Source organism: Octopus bimaculoides, chromosome 25, assembly GCF_001194135.2.
Source record: "Octopus bimaculoides isolate UCB-OBI-ISO-001 chromosome 25, ASM119413v2, whole genome shotgun sequence".
NCBI classification, from domain to species: Eukaryota; Metazoa; Mollusca; class Cephalopoda; order Octopoda; family Octopodidae; genus Octopus; species Octopus bimaculoides.
Window position 1 is genome coordinate 1,331,462 of NC_069005.1, and position 5,741 is coordinate 1,337,202.

At 39.1% G+C, this 5,741-nt stretch overlaps 1 protein-coding gene across 3 annotated transcripts in view; it reads left to right on the forward strand.

Moving 5' to 3' along the window:
• Window positions 1-5,741, forward strand: part of LOC106876047 (recombining binding protein suppressor of hairless) — a 137,888-nt gene that overhangs the window by 23,451 nt on the left and 108,696 nt on the right. The gene's annotated exons all lie outside the window — the stretch shown is intronic.

Sequence of the window (5,741 nt, forward strand, 5' to 3'; positions counted from 1 at the left end):
TGTTCTGCTTTCCTTGCTAAAGACTGCTGTTTGGTCGACAGTGGAGCCCTGGTACCCGAACTTGTCAATCTGGACAAATGTGACCCCTTGCTATCTGTTGTATGGTAAGCTGCTCTGGTTCCATGGCTTCTGATATGGTCTTGGACTTGTTGGAGTTGATCTCAAGTTGGAACTTGGTAGAGGCTCCACTAACTTTATTTACCAATCTCTGGAGCTCAGCCATTGAGCTAATGACCAGCACAATGCCATCACCGTAAAGAATATTATTTTTTTTGACACTGTCTGTTGAGTGATCCAACTGAGGCCATCTGCTGACCGCCACATCACCTGTTTGGAGTGGAAATTAAAGCAGATGGCTGAAGCAAAACAGTTATGTTGAACTTCTTTCTCAATGCTAAAACTAGCCCCTAAACTCACATGAGCCTTTACACACTCACTTGTTGACCAAGTTTACTGTCTCTGCAGTAAGTTGACAATATGTAAACACACACACAGACATAGACACATATATACACAGACACACGTGTGATCGACCAGACAGTGGATGTTGTTATACATCACTGGTCACAATGCACTTTGCATCATTTTAGCTTTCAAATGAGGCCCCTTCCACTGGCAAGGCAAGCAGGCCAACGGCCCCCCCCCATGCTTAGAAGGCTAAGTCCATTGCAGGGTTACCCATTTACAGATGAATAGAGCGGGGTAATGTGAAATGAAGTGTTTTACTCAAAAACACGACTCCCAGCCAGTCTGAGAATCGAAACCACAATCTCATGATCAGGAATGCAACATGCCTAGCCACTCTGCCATGTCCCTTCATATTACACAGACACACACATAAATGAAAACAAGCTCAGAGAATTAACTCCAAGTGGCCAGGATCATGAATATGGACAATAGAGATAAATAAAGTTATGGTAAATTCTATAAATGAGGAATTCTTAATCTAATGAAAATAAGTTACCTTAGGCACTGGTGTGGCTGTGTGGTAAGAAGTTTGTTTCCTAACCACATGGTTCCGAGTCCAATCCCACTGTATGGCACTTTGGGCACATGTCTTCTTCTCTAGCCTTGATCTGACCAAAGCCTTGTGAATGGATTTGGTTGACAGAAACTAAAAGAAGCCTGTCGTATATATATGTGTGTGTGTGTTTGTACCTGTGTTTGTCCCTCCCCCATCAACTGTTAGACAACCAGTTTTGTTGTGCTTACCTCCCTGTGATCTAGCAGTTCAGCAAAAGAGACTGATAGAGTAAGTACCAAGTTGTTTAAAAAAAAAAATATACTGCAGTCGATTCATTTGACTGAAAATTCTTCAAGGGGGTGTCCCAGCATGGCCACAGTCTAATGACCTAGACAAGGAAAAGAAAAAGAAATACCTTTTTGCTATTGTGACCAGATCTGAATGAGAAGGGGACAAAACCTCCAGATTCAAGATTTTCTGAAATTGACCTGTCATTAGATTAAAGTTTGATTTTTGGAGACAAGTGGACGGCTGTGGACATGTGTTCCTTCAGTTAGACTTATTGTTGCTATATTTTTGATTTCTAAAGACTTATTTTTAAGCTGCTGTAATTAAGATTGGCAGCCATCTCTTGTGATAATAAGTGTAGAATCAAGGAGTTTCAGATTATCAGCGAAGTTAGGGCTCTGACAGTTTTCCATTCGATACTGTGTTGTTCCCCTTCTTCAGACTTCCTCATGTTGAAATCCACTTCTAGCAGGAAGAAATAGGGGACATTACACAGCTCTGTGACAATGTTGAACCTGTTTGTGTTCCTAACTTTGGTCCATTCATAGCAACAAATCTTCTGGTAAAGTGTTTGCTTGATGTTGTTATGGTAGATGAGCTTACCACAAAACATAAAGGTCTTAAAAAGAGATTATGCTGTCAAAGGCCTTCTTGAAGTCCATGAACTCAAGTACAAGTGGCTGGTGGAACGAGTGACTCGGATGACATTGCATAATGTGAAGATTTGTTTACTGCACAACCTTCTGCTCTTGAATCCTACTTTCTGGTTTCAGGCAAGTAAAGATGGGACTGCAGAACCCTTTACCTGGGACAAACAGCAAAGTTATTCGATGCTAGTTGCTGCTGTTAACTAAAATTTCCTTTCTTAGGCAAATGCAATTATCACGCCATCAAATTCAATTATCACTCCATCAAATGCAATTATCACTCCATCACCTCACTGCAGGCTTCAATGACTGACCCTTTAAGTTGAACAAAAAAAAAAAAAGTTTCCCAAGTCTCTCTGCTGTGACATCTGTCCCATGCTTAAGCAGTTCTACAGTCGTCTCATCTAACCTTGCTTCCTTGCTCTTCTTCAGGTGATGAATATTTCTTCCATTGAGAGGTCTTCATCTGCCACCTGTATGTGATCCAGCAATGGCCTCTCTTGGATGAAGATGGAGAGTCCACCCATTTGGTCAATCACCCATTTGGTCATAAGCAACGTCTGACCATCTTGATGCTTTAATTAGCTCTCATGAAACACCTTGCTTCTTCAGCTCTTTCACAATTCTCTACAGACATCAGGTGGCACTTCTCATTGCCGTTTCTTCCACCTCTTGACACCCCACCCCCTACAACTCCTTTCCATTTATCTATTGAGATGTCTATTATTCCTGTCTTGTTGTTTCCATTTGCGTACATCCTTTGCTTGACCGTTTTTTTTGCTTTTCCTTTTTATACCTGTTGATGATCAGGTACTGCAAAGCTGCACTGATCCATTAATCCTGGATATTACCTCTCCTGTATCCAAGTAACTCATTGGTGCATGCCATGATGATGAGTCCACTGTCTCTCATAATCAAATTCTTCACCATTTCAAGTTCCTGCCTGTCTTTGTGACATTTGTATCTTCCTTAGTTTCAAGCAGATCCACCCAACTCCCAGACTGCGGTTTGTACCAACATCGGCTCCATAAGTGCAGACATCTTTCAAGGACGAACAGTATCTTGCACAAATGCTGATGCATCGATCTCATTTCTGATGGTATCTCGCAACAAACTCCTTGTAGTTTTGTGGTTATGCTTCTGAGCAAAAAACCTGTTACTGGCACTGGAACCCACAGCAGTTACCCAGTAGCAGCAGCCCTTTACTGTTGTCTATGAAGAATAATCCCTACCTGTGGTTGTCCAGTTAAGCATTGGAGTCACCCCTCACCCATCACCCCTCACCCTTCACCCCTCACCCTCGAGCTGTAACTGAGGAATTTAAAGCTGGCTGCCCTTAGGAGCTCCTCTACACTGGTGACCTTATTCTTATTGCTGAAGAAAGTTCAGGTGTGGAAGCAAGGTCTGAAATCAAAGGGCTTTGGACTTAATTTAGCAATGACCAAAGTCCTAGTGAGTAGAAAAACTGACAAATCACTGACCTCTTCAGAGAGACGGCCCTGTTTGACATGCTGAAAAGATGTTGATTGAAACTCCATCAGGTTTATCCAGTGTAAGCCATGGACGACACATAAGAGGTGCAGTGGTATGATGGGGAGGTCAACAGAGAAAGTAGTCTTTGTGACCCTTTCAAATGTCCAGTGGAAGCCTTAGAAGTGGTAATAGTTTCCGTTACCTAGGCAACCAAGTTAGCAGTGAAGGAAAAGAAAAACGTGTAATGGTGAATAAATAAGTCCAAAATTTTTTTTCTAAATCTCCTGTTTTTGCAAAAACTATTTCCCAGTATTTTCCAACTCCTATACATACCTCACACAAATGTAACATCTACATTTAACTTTGGAGTACTGGAATATGATATTAAACATCTTTAAAAAATGCAGAGTAACACAGATTTGATGGAAGAAAGTTTTCATCTAAGTGCTTTTCACTGTTTTCACTTTCTCAAACATGTGTTATGAGGTAATCTGTAAAGTAGCAATAGTTTGGAGGAGCAGCTTTTATCAATTCTGGTTTAGTTTCAGATTGAAAATATTTTATAAAATACACCTCCTTTGCCTGTCATAACTGACTGCTTTTTTTTTTTTTAATTCTGAAAAAGAAATAAAAAAAGGAATATTTTGGATTTCTCATTTCCACAAATCTAGATGTTCACTACAAGCAACATTCCTAACAGTTTGAGCTTTGATTTGTTGTTTTATGTATCCTGACTCGGTCATTTAATTTTGTTCCTATTTGGCTAATATTGCATTGTGGAAATCTTATGCACTAAATGAGTTTTTTTCTCTGTTTTGTAATTCATTTTTTGCATTATCTTTAAATTCTTTCTCATTCTGAATATTTTGATTTCACCCTGTTTATTCAACTCACATGTTCCACAACAAAACTCTCCACATTTCATTACCTGCATTGTTTTCTCTTCCAATATGATTTCATGTTTCTTAAGAATTTTTTTGAGATTTGGTGGTTGTCATCTATGACTATTTATTTTCTTAGATTCTATGACTGGTGTAAAGTTGGAAGGTATCGTTTAGCCAAATGTTTGATGTTGTGGTTTCTGGGATTGTGGTTGGCTACAACTAGAATATTTCTCTTTGTACCTTACCACTCTTTGTGAGAGTTTCTCTAAGTCAGATATTAGGGTTTATTTTGTCATGGCTAGGACATGATTTACTAAATTTTTCAGGTATTTTTGTCTCTGAAAGAATAATTTTAGTTCTGCCAGTTCTCTATCTTGTCTACTGAGATATTTTTTTTTAATATGGGATGGATGGCAAGATTCTTTTGTTTGTTTGTGTCTTTGCTATAGAGATTGTTTTTTCTTTCCTTGTATCTATCATAGGTTATTCTTAGTGCCATTGCAATTTATATATCTACAATCACAATATCGACCAGACCATCAGCTGGTGTTATACACTGCTGCCCATAATATGCTTCCAGTTCTGTCTTGATTATGCCATTCTTTTCCATTTTGACCCAAATTCTTTACCAGTCTCTTGAACGCCACTTGGCAACTGCATGGGTTCACCTGTTGTCTGTGAATCTTGCAACATGTTCAGCTATTCCTTGACGTTACACCCTCACCATTCTCTCTTTTACCCTCTGGCGAACCATATGTTCTCTTCAGAAAGACACCTGCTCCTGTCCCCTCCTCTCATACTTTCACATTCCTGCAATACTTATACCCCCCCCCCCACTCAGTTGAGGGGGACATTAATCTTGCAAGCACTTGGTGACCTCACTGATGATGGTTCTACAAATATGCACCCAGCACACTCTGTAAAATCGTTGGAATTAGGAAGAGCATCCAGTTTCTAAAAACCATGCCAGAGCTGACATAGGAGCTCAATGCAGCCCACTGGGTTGTTGGTGCCTGTCAAACTGTCCATCCATGCCAACATAGGAGAAAAGGATGTGAAGTATATATATATATATATATATGTATATATATATAAAAATATGTGCGAAATGCATGTACATTGTTTGTGCTTATAGCAGTATGTACAATGTATTTTTCATTTATATACATTTGGTATGTCACCACTGGTGATCGGAAAGGGTTTTTACTAACTCATACCATGAAATCTATAGATTTGGGACTATCCAAATTATTTTATAAGTCCTCGTTGTCTATTTTCCTTGCTTATAACCTTGTGTAGTGGAATAATAATCGAAGTGGTTCATAGACCTTTTGGGGTCTATTTCTAGCAGACTGGTGTTGTAATCATCAACACCCTTATAATTTTAATATAAATTAACCATTATGGTATTTTTAGTATGCTGGCCACTGATAAATCATTAAATAGTAATTTTATCCTAATTATGTATAAAAATATATTTATATA